General features: G+C 37.6%; 2 long non-coding RNA genes across 2 annotated transcripts; both read left to right on the top strand.

Moving 5' to 3' along the window:
* The first annotated feature begins 5138 nt into the window (after nt 1-5138).
* On the top strand, nt 5139-5604 carry LOC149092457 (uncharacterized). Its single transcript, XR_016197642.1, has 2 exons — nt 5139-5362; nt 5426-5604. It is a non-coding gene; the product is annotated as an uncharacterized LOC149092457 (long non-coding RNA).
* Nucleotides 5605-10399: 4795 nt separating this feature from the next.
* LOC149092458 (uncharacterized) lies at nt 10400-10984 on the top strand. Its single transcript, XR_016197643.1, has 2 exons — nt 10400-10751; nt 10815-10984. It is a non-coding gene; the product is annotated as an uncharacterized LOC149092458 (long non-coding RNA).
* Nucleotides 10985-17735: the final 6751 nt, after the last annotated feature.

Consider the following 17735-nt stretch of genomic DNA (forward strand, 5'->3'; position numbering starts at 1 on the left):
GATGGTTTGCCTAATGATTCTGTTTACACTTCGTAATATTTGGGTATGTTTCAATCGAGTCTTAACAAATCCGAAAAACTTATAAAGACTCAGCGGTCGTTTTTGTACCCAGTTGAAAGTCGTCTGAAAATCAGCATTGCCTTTTCCATAACCTTCTTAAATAACATATTTGCTAGTCATTTTAAATGTATAAAAATTTTTATTATTGGCTTCAGAGGGGCTGCGGTCTTTGTGGGGAATGTGAGTAAGGATTACGACTCCTGAGGGTGGTTGCACGTCTCTTTTGTTTATGGATGGGCACCAATAGAAAACTACTCGCAATTGCCTCAATTTAGGGATCATAATATTGGCTATGCATATACAAGTTAATTTTCTGAACGCCTCCCTCCACAATCATATGTGCACCAACAATCATTTATGAGTTATTCTCGTTTACAAGCTCAACACACAAAAGAAAACAAACTGGCTGTACAGCTAATTATTTGTTTCAATTAAGATTTGTAAGTAATGGTATAAACTATCAAGTATATTTCTTCTACTTTTTTGAATGATCAATTTGAAGAAAGTATAGTTACAGCAAGGAACACATACATACACACGCACGTATTAACTAACTGCGCTAACTGCGCCGTAAGCAGCGACTGCGCTTGGGCTGGGCATATTATACGAATTTATTTGTTGAATAATTTCTAGACGTACGATCTTAATGAAACCTTCAGAACTTAATCATAATATTCAAGTGTATGTACATTCCAAGCATAAGTCTCCTTTTACAAAAGTGATCGTGAGGGAGAGGATATAGGGGTGGGGGGTAAATTACAACGAAAACCGAAATTATATAAAATACACATACGTCTACATGTAAAATGGAAATTGGAAGCTCTAGCTCTAAAAGTGTAGGCAATATAATTAAATAACTAGCTATCGATAAGGCTTTTAATCGATAATAAAATTTTGGGAGTAGATATAGATTTATAGTGATAAACTCGATATGCGCGCGATATACACTGACCTAGGAAAAAGAATTTCAAGTCTCTAGCTCGCATATCTTCTGAGATCGACGCGTTCATACATACGGACGGAAGCACAAGAAGGTTTTGTTAAAATGTATGTAACAGGCAGAAGGAAGCGTGGCAGACCCCATAAAGTATATATATTCTTTATCAGGGCGACGAGCTGAGTCGATTTGGCCCTGTCCGTCTGTCCGTCCGTATGTTTGAACGCGTCGATTTCAGAAAATATAAGAGCAAGAGACTTCAGCTTTTTTTTAAATGTCCGTATATACAGCGCGCATATCGAGCTTATCACTAAAAAACGAAAGCTCATTCCGATATTTTTTATCGATAAAAAACCTTATCGAAGGTCACTTAAAAAATTATATCTCGTACATCTTTAAAGCTAGAGTCTCCAAATTTAAAATATATAGAGACTTGTCCTTCGGTATATACATACATTAAAAAATTATGATTACGTCATAAAAGTTTCATTAAGATTGTACGTCTAGAAAATAAATTATTCAATAAATAAATTCTCAAAATATTGCCAACACTGCAGCGCATTCCAAGCGCAATCGCCTGTATATGTGCGTGTGCGTATTTGTTTGTATGCGTGTGTGTGTGCGAATTATTATTGAAATATCAGTTGCTTGGAGGGTTCAGAGTATCTCCTAGTCGAGCAGTCTCGACTAGAGCCTTCTTACTTGCTTTAGTTTTCATTTTGCGGACTGCCATGAAATTGTTAATTATTTTTGGGCGGACTTTCCATTGTAGCAGCTCGTCTATGATGGTCTGTCGAATGCCCTTAAAAAACCAAGGCTAATGTCTGAGATGTGCTTTTTCAACTGTTCCAGTTATCAGATGGTCGGCAAAGACCAGACTGTCAGTAACTGAAGTTGGTAAGCTAATTTAATAGAATAGATTTTATTTTAGGAAGAGAGAGCTCTAAGAAAATACGTGATAATATTTATTGAAATTAACACATAGAACATAAAATGCACTATGCAAAGAATAATTCGTAGTACACACAGGTAAATGAAGCGGACGATAATGTCTAGTTGTTCGGGACGGAACCGAAAATTAAGACACATCAACAAAGAGAACGAATCAATATCACCGTTAATCAATTCGAGCAGAAAAACAGTACCTAAAATTATTCTGCGATTGATTAACGATGGAAGATCAATGATCTGAAGCCTACTATGGTAAGACGGTGATCGTACATTACTGTCCCAGCTAACATCCCTTAAGGCAAAGAGAAGACACTGCTTTTGAACCGATTCGATACGATCCTGATACAGTTTATGCTGCGGAGACCATACAACTGAGGAATACTCTAAGATGGGACGCACAAGCGAAATAAATAATTGCTTTGTAATAAATGGATCTTTAAATTCCTTAGCCCAACGTTTAATAAAGATTAAAATTAAGTTTACAGTCGAAAAAAACCACAAGATCTTTGACTGTGAAGATGCGTTTTAAGGAAAGGTTATTAATTTTATAGTCAACAATATAAGGATAAGGAACCCAAATGGCTACCCTGAGGTACACCAGACGAAACAAAGATGAGTTTAGAAATAGCTGTTCTCAGCAAGTCTCTTTGCGTTCTTCCCTTTAAATAGGATGAAATCCAGGACACGAGTCTAGGGGAAAATCGTAAACGTTCAAGCATTAGAATTAGTATTTGATGATGTACGGAGTCAAATACAGAAATGCAAAAATGTTGCAAGCTCGATGTTATAATTTTTTCAAATAACTTCGGAATAGCAGATAATTTGGAATGCCTCTGTAATTGGAAATATCAGATCTTCCACGTTTTTTATATAGGGGAATAATGAAAGATTTTTTTCCAAATTGAAGGGAACACAGAGGTTTTCAAAGACAAACTAAACAATTTTAGTAATGGTGACTGAAGAGACACACTGCACTCTTTAATCACACAACTTGGAATGTTATCAGCACCAGGAGAGAAAGATGATTTCAACGCACTAATGGCTGCAGCCAGAGTGGTAGCAGTCACCTTAGGAGCGTTATTGGACCCATATTCAGGAAGTGAATATGGATATGAGTTATTATAGGGATCAGTAGAAGAATAAGTGGATTGAAAAAAATCTGCAAATAGATCAGAGGAATCCTTGTCATGACAAGTTTTTTCAGCACCAAGCACAAAGTGGACGGCAAACCACAAGACTTGCGCTTTAAGTATACAAATGAGTAAAATTGTTTATGATCTCGAACAAACTGACGTTTGCGATGTATAAAATAATTCTCATAACAACGCGTATTTAAAAGATTGAAATTGGACTTGGTTATAGAATACTTAGACCAATCGACACTAGAACCAGACTTTATATAGATCTTAAAAAATGTAGATTTAATATTTCTTAAATTCGAAAATGTCTTAGTGAACCAAGGCGGTTTATTTGAAACGGGCGAAATACGGCAGAGAGGGACGCACACATCCAGAATAGAGTTTGAGGTTGTTTAAAAAAGCGATACTGCCAAATTAATATCAACCGACTCATATAAAAGGGAACAGTCTGTTGAGTTAATTAATTCGTTTAGCAAAACAAAATCGCATTTGCGATAACAACGACTCAGTTTAGAAGGCAAAGGAGTGTAATTGAGATGATTATCAACAGCTAATATAACCTCTAGAGTGGGGTGATGTATATCCTCAGGTGTGCAGAAAGGAGTCGATCTCACGACATTAATGAGCGAGTCATGATTAATGAACACAAAAAGATAGTGATTTATTGTCAGAATAAAGTAATTTGCATTACAAGTTGCTGACCAAGAAGTGTTGGGAATATTAAAATCATTCAACACAAGAAGCAAGGCTCTATTATTCACATTTTCATATACTAGTTTAATATAAAATATGTTGAGCATAAACTTGTACATCAGAAGAGGGAGGGATATAAGAACATGTGATAAACATTGAGCACGATGGGAGAGTTAATTTAACCCCTACAATCTCCGCATCATGAAGGGACGAAAAGGTACACACTTCGGAGAGGATACTGGATTCAACACACCACCCCCTCTGCGCATTGAGCGATCGAGTCTATAGTAGTGAAATTACTTGAAAGGACTATTATGAATATTATTACTTAGCCAAGTTTCAGTTAATGCAATAATATCATATTGTACACATATTTTGTGTGCACACTCGTGTATACCATACGCAGTACGAGTTTGATTTATTTTTTCGATAGCTCATCCGATAACTTTTTTATCGAGAATATAAAAACGTATATAAATTACTAGTGACTTGTGCTTTGGAATGTAAACACATTTTGATCATATGATTACGCTCTGAAAATTTCATTAATATTGTATGTCTACAAAAGAAGTTATTCAACAAATAAATTCTCATAATATTGCCCACACTGCAGCGCAGCCCAAGCGAAGTCGCTGCTGCTGCGCAGTTAGCAGAGCGCGGACGCGTGAAGGTGGATGCATACATATGTATGTGTGCATAAAAGAAGTGAAGAATGATAAGAATATCAGCTTGGAGGGTTCAGGGTATCTCCTAGTAGAGCAGTCTCGACTAGAATCTTCTTACTTATTGTCTTTGATAGAAGTTCAATTGAAAGAGTTTCTAAGTGTCCGGGTTGGTTTAATTATTTGTGTTGTATGGATTTATGAATTGATATGAATACGCCGCCAAAGCGGTTGGTGGCTCGGCTGGTGTAGATTTGGTAGTTTATTGGGGTGGGGATGAAGGTGTTTAAGTTGTATTAGTGTGTCTCTTGGAGACATACGATTTGTAGAGAACATTTTTATACCCTAAACCCGAAAATGGGAAAAGAGGGTATAATGGTTTTGTTAAAAGTATAAGATTGGAGGTCTAGAAAATAAATTATTCAACAAATAAATTCGTTTAATATTGAACACACTGCAGCGCAGCCCAAGCGCAGTCGCCCCTTACTGCGCAGTTAGAAGAGCGCGTTCTAATACGTGTGTGCCTAAAAAAGGTGCAGAGTGATTGAAATGTCGGACTGGAGGGTTCAGGGTATCTCTTAGTCGAGCAGTCTCGACTAGACTCTTCTTACTTGTTTACCTAGAAATAATAGATAGGGCAATGCAACGTTTGCCGGACCAGCTAGTATTGTTATATTTTCTGGAAGTACAGTAAATGTGTTGTTCCACGTGATTTAATTCTAGTACAAATAACTAATCTGATACGTTTCGGCCGTGTCAGACTAGATGTCAAGCAAATTTATTTTGTGAAATTGATACATTATGGATACGTGTAGCAATTTCGATTCGTTGTAGTCATGCTTTCAAAAAGGTATAAAATGGAAGGCCCAAGCCCGAATGATATCTTCGTTTCAAAGAAAAGTACAATCAACATGAAACTGGTAAGGCAGAAAATTTGTTTACTCACTTAAAAGTATTCTTATAATGGTGTCTCTTACTCACAGATTCTACTCACTGCTGTGCTGGCTGTCTTGGCATCGGGCTGCTATGCTACTGCTGGTGGCCCTGACGGCGTTGACCCTAGGCAAGACCCACCACCACCACCAAAAGATTAAGAGCTAGAGCTGGTTTTCGAAATATAATGTTGTATAATTCAAATATACAAATCATAATGCAGAAATAATTTTTTAACTGGTCATAATTTATTTATATTTTTATCGATTAAAGACCTTATAGAAAATCTGATATAAAATTATATCTTCTACATCCCTAAAGCTAGAGTCTCCAAATTTTGAATAAATATTCAAGTGCATTTTATACAATTTCGATTTTTGTTCACATTTACCCTCCACCTCTATATCCACCACCTTCCATATTTGAAAGTTTCATGAAGATTGTACGTCTAGAAATTAAATTATTCAACAAAAAATTCTCATATATTGCCAACATTACAGCGCCCAAGCACAGTCGCAGTGTATGTGAGTGTGCGAATTTTTATTTAAATATCAGTTGCTTGAAGGAATCACTTGTTCTTTTATATCCGTTTCCGAAGAGAAGTCCTTATTATTCCTCTTTAGTTCTAAGACCCAGTAGGGTAAGGGTTTTTATATGGAAATGGAATATGCAATCCATGTTTTTATATGGAAACCCACCATTCAACACAGGTGAAAATATTGTGACGTTTATTTTTAAGTCAAATTTACGGCAAGGATTTGAACCTCGATACGAGACTTGAAATTTGGAACACATACTCGTGTATAACTCCGATTTATAAAGTGCTAAAATTTTCCCGATCCGCCCACTAGGGGCGTGGCAAATCGGAAAATGCATTTTCCGATATACCAGAAATCATGTTAGTTGAAGAGCTAGAAAAAGAGAGAGAAGAGCTGAAATTTGGTATGTAGATCCGCGTTGATCCCCCAAGTCCAAAAAGATATGGTGGATATGTCTACGCCCATTGGGGGCGTGGCAAATCAGATAAAACTTTATCTCCTAAAGTTCTAAAGCTAGAACGTTGAAATTTCGCACGTGAGCTAATGCTATAATTCTATAATGACTGATGAAAAAATGTTATGTCTACGCCTACTAGAGGCGTGGCAAATCGGAAGATATAGTGATTTTTCAAATATATTCTATATTCTAGCCACTATTGATGCTAGAGACTTGTAATTTGGTATATATACGCGAGTTGACCTCCCAAGTCCAACAAGCTATGGTGAATATATGTCCGCCCAAAGGGGGCGTGGAAAACCGCAAAACTTTATATCTCCCTCAGTTTAAGAGCTAGAAGCTCAAATTTGAATAGTTGAGTTACTGGTAACCTCCTCTATCGATGCCCCAAAAATAATTGTCACGCCTCTTTGGGGGCGTGGCATATCGAAAAATACGCTGTAATTTTCACATTTTTTGAGCGTAAGCATTCAAATTTCGCATTTACGTTACCGCTAGCTCTTTCTAAGAACTGGCCAAAAATGAGGTGTCTATGGCCACTAGAGGCGTGGCAATCGGCATTTGTAGTATCAAATTGCGGCATTTATATGCTTGAGCTATCTATGTATGTACATGTATATACAAATAGGCTTAATAGGCATTGATAACACGGAAGGAAAGATTTTTTTAAAATTTAAAAATTAAATTTAAATATTTAAAAAATATAAAAGAAGCTAAAATAACAAAATTTGCAATTTACAAAAAAGAGTTTTCCGCGGGATTTGAACTTGCATTCAAGCCATGTTTATCAAAAGAACAAAAACAAATTGAACCGGCGCCTTTGCTAACAGCGCCACCACCTACTGTCAACGATTGTAATTAAAATGAAATGCAAAAATGCATAAATGCGTACATACATATATGAGGGCTATTTAAGAAATTTAAATTTATAAAATTTTTCAATTAGAAAAAGAATAAAATAAGTATATATTTTATAAAAAACGAAATATGTATGAAAAAAATACTCAACATTGAAGGGGCTTTGAACCTCCGCCGCTGTAACATAACATAACTAACTAACGGACTGTGAATGAGTATTCCGCAGTCGGTAGCGCCCGACTGCAACGTTCTTACTTGTTAATATCTGAGCTCAGCAACGTCTCCGCTAATTGGCTTTCTAAAGTTACTTGCACTCGACTGTTTGGTGCAGTGACTTCTATGCGCAAGTCCGCTGATGGATTATCAAGGACTTTTCGCACTGCCTCAGCCACCTCAGACTCTACAGTTAGTGAGTCAAGATCTCGGATCTCCACTGTCGCTGTAGGCTTTAACTCGGCTACCGTAGCTGTTTTCTTAACGGTAGCCTTTAGTTTTTCAACCAGCTCCGGTTGTAACTTTTCCCCTTTGCTCAGCTCTACAAGGAGTGCTTCGGATCGGGTTTTCCTTATGCCTCTAACATTTGCCTTTTCGTCCTGTTGGATTGTGCTGCGTATGTTTCGTAAAACATCTACGTAGCTTTGTCCACTTTCAGGCTTTATGAGGACTGCTTCTGTGCGGGGAGGTTTTTTATTCTCTCTTGTTGGTTGTGCTACTGCTTTCGGCTTCACTGCAGGTGCCGAAGTAGTCTTTTCCGCTCTTTGTTTCGAAGCCCCCTTTCTGGTGACTTTTTGCCACAGATTCTGTTGTCCCTTGCAAAGTTTTTTGCCGGACTCAGACTCTAAGGGGCTAGGGGCCTGTCTTTTTTGAATGGTAGGTGTTTCCACCGTTTCAAAGATGCTTGCCCCTCTCTCTCTACTGCTGGTTCTAATTGCTTCTGCTTAGTTACTTCAGCTTCCAGCTTCTTCCAGGAGTTCCTACAGTGTCCTAGAATATTGAGCAGTTCGTCTAGGTCGGATACCCCGCTTTTAACATCCAGACTGATGTTTTTTTGCTTAGCGACAGCGGTTTTTATACGCCGCAGCGCCTGGCGACATTTTAAAATGGCATCTTCTTCCTCGGCCCGGAGTTTCAACATGTACTCAGCTTGAATTACCAGGGACAAGGATTGCTATTGAAGTTCTCTAGATGAGCGACGTAGCGTTGCCTTGTTTTCGTAACCCTATCCCACCATGGGTTCATGGTATAAAAAAACAACAAGTAAGAAAACTCTAGTCGAGCGCTCTCGACTAGATACTAGAGGACTGCATGGCCGCACTCATAACCTTTCAAAATAGAGTCTATTCGAGATAAGACTGAGTAAGTGAGTCCGAGGCAGAATATGGTTGAGTGAGCTGGAGTTCTCATGGACTCTATGACTCATAACCCTCTGCCTTCAGTATAATGAATAAAAATAAATAAGACCTAAAGAGGAATACAACAGTTATCCGAAGCATATTGGCGTCGAGTGACTCGAGTCTTTAAGTGCACACATATGTTCGTGTCAACATTTCGTATTTGCTCGGCTCCGTCGCTTGAGCCCTCAAACGTCTGGCCTGCACACACATGATTACATTGCCCTTCGTTTTTTCGCTATTTTTTTTGCTCTGCTAGCAGCGACGCCACTCATTAACTCAGTGAAGCAACTCATATACCCGGCCTCATGTTTATTCGACCCTTTCTCGTTTAATAGAATATTGTGCCTCTGAGTCATATATGAGCGCACTCACTTACTCATCCATTTCTGAGTTGGCCTCGGTTCCGCTCAATTCAATATGAGCATTGTTAACTCGAGTACGTTTTTTTTGGCACTCATGCAGCCCTCTACTAGATACTACCCTGAACCAAACTAATAAAAACCAACATTTAGTATGGTTAAAATTTCAATTTCAAGTATTTAAAAATATGAATGAAATATAAAGAATCACTGCTGCAGCGCCATCTAACAAATCTAAACCAAACTAACTGCTGATGTGATTTTAAGAATGTGCACGTATAACCAAACTATTAAAAACGCACATATAGTGTGGTTAAAATGTCAATTTCGATTTATATAAAAATATAAAAGAAATAGAAAGCACATTTAATTAAAAATATATATATACAATTAAAAAAAAAGCTGCGACGCGCCCTGGATTCAAACCCGAGACCTCACGATCGAGCGTCACGCCTTTTACCACGATACCACCACACTGTTCGAACTTGCAATGGCAAAAGTGAAATAGATTTGTGGTTACACCACATTCAAAACACGATATGTATTTAAAAGTAGAATATATTTTATTGGCGCGTAACAAGCGTGTCTAATTTCATCATTCTTTTTCTTAGAGAAGTGCCGTAACTCGATTAAACTATCGATAAAAACTACTGTTAAAGACTATCGTTAAAGCTAATTATAACCACTGACCAAACAGGCTCGTCGCGAAAGCATTTTCACTATGAGCACCAACGCTTTCATACCCTTTCCACAAATAAAATCGAAAACACATATACATATTTTGCACGAACTTGGCAAACGGTTTGATAAGTTCGGTATACTCTTCACACAGAAGGGAAGGCATGGGTTCTTGCTGCGAAGAAATTTCAATTTTCGTGAGCTGGCAGCTCAGAGCTGCTGCTTGTGCTCACATGCATACACACATATACACATTTGAGAGAGCAGAGAGCATCGAGAGAGAGAGAGAGCAAGGGAAACATTTAGCATAGAGGGATCTTTTGTTTAACAATCGATCATCTCGGTCGAGCGCATGAAGAGAAATGATTTTGTGTTCCCATATTTTAGTAGCACAAGCCTAAAAAGTGAGGAGCCGAGCAAATACGAACGGTCTGAAAATAAGTGTGCAAAACGCTTTGCACTACGTGTCCGGTCTATGTGTTCTCTGGTTAGTGGTTTAACGCTGCTTAGCCCGTGCTTCTAGCCCAAACTTCTTGTTTGCTAACTCTTGAGCAACTTAACGGATTTGAATGAAATATACTGTTTACGAACTACATATTCTATTGAATATTTGCCGATTTGGGAAACGCAAACGCATTCATTTATAAGCTTTTTTTTGAAGCTGGCTCCCAATTTTAAGAATTCAGTAACAATTTATCCGGTATATAAATACTAAATTATGAGATGTGTTATAAATCTCTTTAAATAAATAAATATAAATATAATTTAGAATTCAGATACCCCTACACTGTTTTCACATTTAAATTAGCAAAATGAGATTTCTGACTCATATGAATATTGTTATTATTTTCTGGAAGTACAGTAAATGTGGTGTTTCACATGTTTTAGTTCTAGTGCAAATAACTAATCTGATACGTTTCGGCCGTGTCAGACTAGATGTCAAGCAAATTTATTTTATGAAATCGCTACATTATGGATACGTGTAGCAATTTCGATTCTTTGGAGTCATCCTTTCAAAAAGGTATAAAATGGAAGGCTCAAGCCAGAATGATATCTTCGTTTTAAAGAAAGCTACAATCAATATGAAACTGGTAAGGCAGAAAATTTGTTTATTCACTTAAAAGTATTCTTATAATGGTGTCTCTTATTCACAGATTTTAGTCACTGCTGTGCTAGCTGTCTTGGCATCGGGCTGCTATGCTACTGTTGATATCCCTGACATTGAACATAGGCAAGACCCACCACCACCAGCTAACTAAAAACTAGAGCTGGTTTTCGAAATATAATGTATAATTCAAATATACAAATCATAATGCAGAAACAACTTTTGAACTGGTTATATTTACTGTGGGTATTCACAGTGGATTTAAAAGTTTTGAATTTGTCCCATTGAAAATGGAAAATCAGGGTATAGTGGTTTTGTTGAACTGTATGTAACAGGCAGAAGGAGGCGTGGCAGACCCCACAAAGTATATATATTCCTGATCAGAGCGACGAGCTGAGTCGATTTAGCCCTAGAGACTAGAGACTGAAATTTTTTTCTTAGGTACCTTAATGAAATCTTCTACCCGGACGGATTCATGTGTACGGATGCATGTATATGTGCATAAAACAAGTGCGGAGAAATTAGAATACCAGGTTTGAGGGTTCAGGGTATATCCTAGTCGAGAAGTCTCGACTAGAGTCTTCTTACTTTTTATACTCATTCACGTAAGTGAAATGAGTATATTGGTTTTGTGCAATGTCCGTCTTACTGTCCGTCCGTCTGTCAGTCTGTCTGTATTTCGGCGCTATTGAAGCTAGAGACTTGAAGTTTGGAACATATACTCGTGTATATCTCCGATTTATAAAGGTTAAAATTTTCGGATCTGCCCACTAGGGGCATGGGTAATCGGAAAATGCATTTTCAGTTATGCCAGAAATTATGTTAGTTGAAGAGCTAGAAAGCTGAAATTTGGTTTGTAGATCCGCGTCGACCACCCAAGATCATCAGCTATGGCGGATATATCTCCGCCGATTGGAGGCATGACAAATAGGATAGAACTGTATCTCCCAAAGTTGTAAATCTAGAATGCTGAAATATTGCACGTGAGGTAATGTTTCGATTCGTTACATGTGGGTGGACAAATTTTATAGCTACGCCTACTAGAGGCGTGGCATATTGGACCTGAAGATATAGTGATTTTTCTAATTCTGCTATATATTAGGCACTATTGGTACTACGAAATTTGGTATATATACGCAGGTTGGTCCCAAGTCCAACGAGCTATGATGGATTCATCTCCGCCCAAAGGGGGCGTGGAAAATTGCAAAAGCTTATATCCTATAAAGTAGTAAAGAGCTAGAAACTTCAAATGGATAGTTAAATTACCAGTAACGTACTCTATGGATTCCCCAAATAATATTCTTACGCCTCTTTAGGGGCGTGGAATATCAAAATTTGTAATTTTTCATTTTTGAGCGTAGGCATCCTAGTTTTGCTTGTTTTATAAGCCGACCAAAAATGAATTGACAAGTAGGGGCGTGGCAAATCGAGAAAAACTTTCTACAGTATTAGAGCTAAACTTAGCTACTAAATTGCTTATGAGGTGTGAATGAGTATTCTGCAGTTAGTAACGCCCGACTGCTACGTTCTTATTTGTTATACCCTCAACCCATTGAATATGGGAAATCAGGGTATAATGGTTTTGTTAAAATGTGTGTAAAGGGCATAGGGAGGCGTGGCAGACCCAGGGCGACGAGCTGAGTCGATTTGGCCCTGTCCGTCTGTCCGTATGCTTGAACGCGTCGATTTCAGAAGATATGAGAGCTAGAGATTTCAATTTTTTTAAATATCTGTATATGTATATAGCGCGCATATCGAGTATAGAATGACATATAAGAAGGATATTCTTTCATAAAACGAGGCAATTTCATTTCACAAATAAAAATTATTTTATTTGCGAATTTAAAAAACAATTTCAATCGTTGCGGGGTCATATTTATGTAGAATTGAATATTGGGAGCGCTCAAAAATAATTTAAGATAAAGAGAATGATACAACAATAAAGCTTTCATGACCGAATCGAAATCGTGTGCCTTGCGAAATATATATGAGAAGTGCAAAAACACATGTACAGGTAATGGGAAGCACCTGCTAATGAGCACGTGCCATTGGTTAGCTCAAGTGTTGCACAGCACAGCTCGCAGAACGTGCTTGCCGATTGCCAAGGGTAGCCGTAAAATATTACACAAATCAAGTGAACAAACAAGCTTGACCGATACGTACGCAGTGGCATAGACATTTTCTGTCGCCTGTCAACTCCCTTTTTCCAATCAATTTGTTTTTAGAAGCGGTCTCTCATCGCATTATTTGTTTATACCTTGCTGGTCATGTGATTGGCTCATTTGAGGTGAGCATGTCACAATTGACTAAAACTTTAGTCATGCTCAAATTTCTGTTAAAGTTAATTATATTCGGCCAGCATTTTTAGCATAGTGCAAAGAACGAAGAACGACTAAAAACTCAAGTATTTACAGGCTCGCCATTGTTGAAGTTTTCCGTCGCCGCTATGGGACTCCATTAGCCATTGGCAATATTCACACAAGTGGATCACCTAACGGAAGCATGAAAATAGCTGGAAAGACAATTGGGAGACAAGCTTATATAGAATAAGTTATAATTAGTACAATTTGTTAAGCCAAGCGTATGATTTACTGTGGAATCGCTGCAATGCGAGTTAAAAAAGGCTTTACAAATGATAATTAGTGCGTATTAGTGCGTCGATCTCAAAAGATACAAGAGCTAGAGAGCTGAAATTTTGTGTGCATACCCGTTTATACCATACGCAGTATGAGTTTGCTTTATTTTTTCGATAACTCATCCGATAACTTTTTATCGAAAATAATTGAAATATTTATTTTGTGTTTTCAGGCTATTGGACCTAGAAGCTTCAGATTTACTGTGTATATAAATATGATGAATACAAACATTTTGTTCAATCAAAATCAACAGATTTTGGATGCCACGCCCCCTTTGACACCAATTTGTAAAAAACGCATTACAAATACTAGAGACTTGTGCTTTAGAATGTACATACACTAGAACATTATGATTACGTTCAGAAAGTTTCATTAAGATCGTACGTCTAGAAATTAAATTATTCAACAAATAAATTCACATAATGTTGCCAAACAGCAGCGCAGCCCAAGCGCAGTCGCTGCTTACTGCGCAGTTAGCAGAGCGCGTTTTTACACGTGCATGCGGATGCATGTGTATGTAGGTATATGTGCATATAAAAAATATATAGAATGATTAGAATATCAGATTGGCGGGTTCAGGGTATCTCCTAGTCGAGCAGTCTCGACTAGAGCCTTATTACTTGTTATACCCTGAACCCATTGAAAATGGGAAATCAGGGTATAATGGTTTTGTGCAAAAGTATGTAACGGGCAGAAGGAATCATCGCAGACTCCATAAAGTATATATATTCTTGATCAGGACGACGAGCTGAGTCAATATAGCCCTGTCCGTCTGTCCGTCCGCCCATCCGTATGAACGCCTGAATAACAGAAGTTATAAGAGCTAGAGAGCTAGAGAAATTATTTATGCATACTAGTGTATACGTACGAGTGTGCCTTATTTTTTAGATAAATCATCTGATAACTTTTTTATCGAGAAAAATGGATATTGCTTTTTCAGCCTCATTTAAACACTTTTAGACCTGGGGACTTCAGATTTACTGTGTATGTACATATGCTGAATACAAACATTTTGTAACTTACAGATTTTGGATATCACGTCCCCTTTGCCCCAAATTTGACATTTGATTGACATTTGCTTGGGCACCTGCCTAAAATACTTGGCTTTGATTTAACCAACGAGACTTTTACTGAACGTCACATAAATGCGGAATCGGAAATATACCACAAAAAGGGCGAGATTCAGAGCTTGTTGTCAAACGAGATGTGAAGCAATTTCTATTCTATTTGCGATAGGGACGTGCAGGCCATATAAGCGGCAATGCTCAAGGCGTGGCTAGGCCTGGTTAGCTGTCAAATCGACGTGCAGCATTAAGTAAATAGAAATTGCTTAGATGCCTTCGATGTATTTCTTCCCGCGTTTTACCCCACCCACGCTTGTTTAACTAACTGTGCAAATGCTGAGAGTATCTATAGAATCTCAATTAGGAAATTACGCTTGACACGTAGCACCATTGAGAAGATTGGGTGGGATTCACTCTTTTAACTTTTTCCTAATTAAATAATACTTCCAAGGAGCAGCATCAACATCAGCAACAGCATCCACAACAGTAATTAGCTCTAAAATGCTGCAAAACACATATATACAAATGCATAAATATTCGTGATATATTTTCTTTCAAAAAAATATGCAAATGTTTTTCCTTGCACCATTTATGCAAATTTGTAAACGAAGAATGTAGTAACAAGTAAGAAGACTCTAGTCGAGACTGCTCGACTAGGAGATACCCTGAACCCTCCAAGCTGATATTCTTATCATTCTACACTTCTTTTATGCACGCACACATACATACACATGCATCCACCCTCACGCGCCCGCGCTCTGCGAACTGCGCAGTAAGCAGCGACTGCGCTTGGGCTGCGCTGCAGTGTGGGCAATAGTATGAGAATTTATTTGATAAATAACTTTTTTTGTAGACATGCAATCTTAATGAAATTTTCAGAGCGTAATCATATGGTCAAAATGTGTGTACATTCTAAAGTACTTGAAATACGTTTTTTGCAAATTGGGGGCGGAGGGGGCGTGGTATCCAAAATCTGTTGATTACAAAATGTTTGTATTCATCATATATATATACACAGTAAATCTGAAGTCTCTATGTCTAATAGTATTCCAATGAGGCTCAAAAAACAAAATCAAATTTTCGATTATTCTCGATAAAAAAGTTATCGGATGAGTTATCGAAAAAATAAAGCAAACTCGTACTGCGTATGGTATACACGAGTATGCACAAAAAATTTCACATTGAAAATGGGAAATCAGGGTATAATGTTTTTGTGTAAAAGTATGTAACAGGCAGAAGGAATCATCGCAGACCCCACAAAGTATATATATTCTTGATCAGCACGATGAGCTGAGTCGATATAGCCCTGTCCGTCTGTCCGTCCGTCCGTCCGTCCGTCTGTCCGTATGAACGCCGAGATCTCAGAAGATATAAGAGCTAGAGAGCTGAAATTTTTTGTGCATACTCGTGTATACCATACGCAGTACGAGTTTGCTTTATTTTTTCGATAACTCATCCGATAACTTTTTTATCGAGAATAATCGAAAAATTGATTTTGTTTTTTAAGCCTCATTGGAATACTATTAGACATAAAGACTTCAGATTTACTGTGTATATATATATAATGAATACAAACATTTTGTAATCAACAGATTTTGGATACCACGCCCCCTCCGCCCCCAATTTGCAAAAAACGTATTTCAAGTACTAGAGACTTGTGCTTTAGAATGTACACACATTTTGACCATATGATTACGCTCTGAAAATTTCATTAAGATTGCATGTCTACAAAAAAAGTTATTTATCAAATAAATTCTCATACTATTGCCCACACTGCAGCGCAGCCCAAGCGCAGTCGCTGCTTACTGCGCAGTTCGCAGAGCGCGGGCGCGTGAGGGTGGATGCATGTGTATGTATGTGTGCGTGCATAAAAGAAGTGCAGAATGATAAGAATATCAGCTTGGAGGGTTCAGGGTATCTCCTAGTCGAGCAGTCTCGACTAGAGTCTTCTTACTTGTTTAACCTAGCTTATTGTGAAATTTTAAGTTTTGCTGTAGCCATATGCAAAATGCGTATTCAGTGTATATTGTTTCTTCTAAAATGTAAGAGGCTAAATGAATCATGGCATCATAATAAATTTAATATAATACCATGCCACTGGTCTTTCCATATGCTTAATAGTATCACGATTACCAATTCGTGTGGCCTTGGAGACGCCGTTGGGATTTATGGAGAAAGGGAATATTCTCTTTTCACACAAAAATTGTATAGCAAATATGCTTCTCGACTTTTAGAGACTTGTTTATTATTGAGCTCAACAACGGTTTGATGAAAACAACTGAATTTATAGATTTTTAAACTGTTTATGTTAGTCACTCAATTAATGCTTAGAGCTTCGATATGCTATCGAATTCTAAGAATTCCTAATCGAAAATTTCTTCTACACACATGTTGCCTTTAAATCAGTATACTTAATCACCTTGGACGTTATGTAGACGTGATGATCAACAAAATTTCAGGCAATTTAATTCCTTCTTGCTTCGTTTTTTTTTTTTTTTTTTATACCCTGAACCCATTGAAAATGGGAAATCAGGGTATAATGGTTTTGTTAAAAGTATGTAACAGGCAGAAGGAGGCGTGGCAGACCCCACAAAGTATATATATTCTTGATCAGGGCGACGAGCTGAGTTGATTTAGCCCTGTCCGTCTGTCCGTCCGTCCGTCCGTCCGTCTGTCCGTCCGTATGTATGAACGCGTCGATTTCAGAAGATATAAGAGCTAGAGACTTCAACTTCTTTTTAAAATGTCCGTATAAATCACGCGCATATCGAGTTTATCACTAAAAAACGATAACTCATTCCGATACTTTTTTATCGATAAAAAACCTTATCGAAGATCAGTTAAAAAATTATATCTCCTACATCTTTCAAGCTAGAGTCTCCAAATTTAAAATGTATATTAAGATACATTTTAGACAATTTCGGTTTTTGTTAAAATTTACCCCCCACCCCTAAATCCATCCCCTCACCCTCATATTTGTAAAAGTCGTATATCAAATACTAGAGACTTGTCCTTCGGTATACACATACATTTAAACATTATAATTATGTTTTGAAAGTTTCATTACGATCGTACGTCTAGAAATCAAATTATTCAACAAGTAAGTTCTCATAATATTGCCACACAGCAGCGCAACCCAAGCGCAATCGCCTGTATATGCGTGTGTGTGTGCGTGTGTTTGTTTGTATGTGTATGTGTGGGCGTGTATTTGTTTGTATGTGTGTGTGTGTGTGTGTGTGTGTGTGTGTCTGTGCTAATTATTATTGAAAT

This window comes from Drosophila navojoa, chromosome 2, assembly GCF_054131105.1.
Source record: "Drosophila navojoa isolate 15081-1374.11 chromosome 2, UAZ_NAV_1.0, whole genome shotgun sequence".
Lineage (NCBI taxonomy): Eukaryota > Metazoa > Arthropoda > Insecta > Diptera > Drosophilidae > Drosophila > Drosophila navojoa.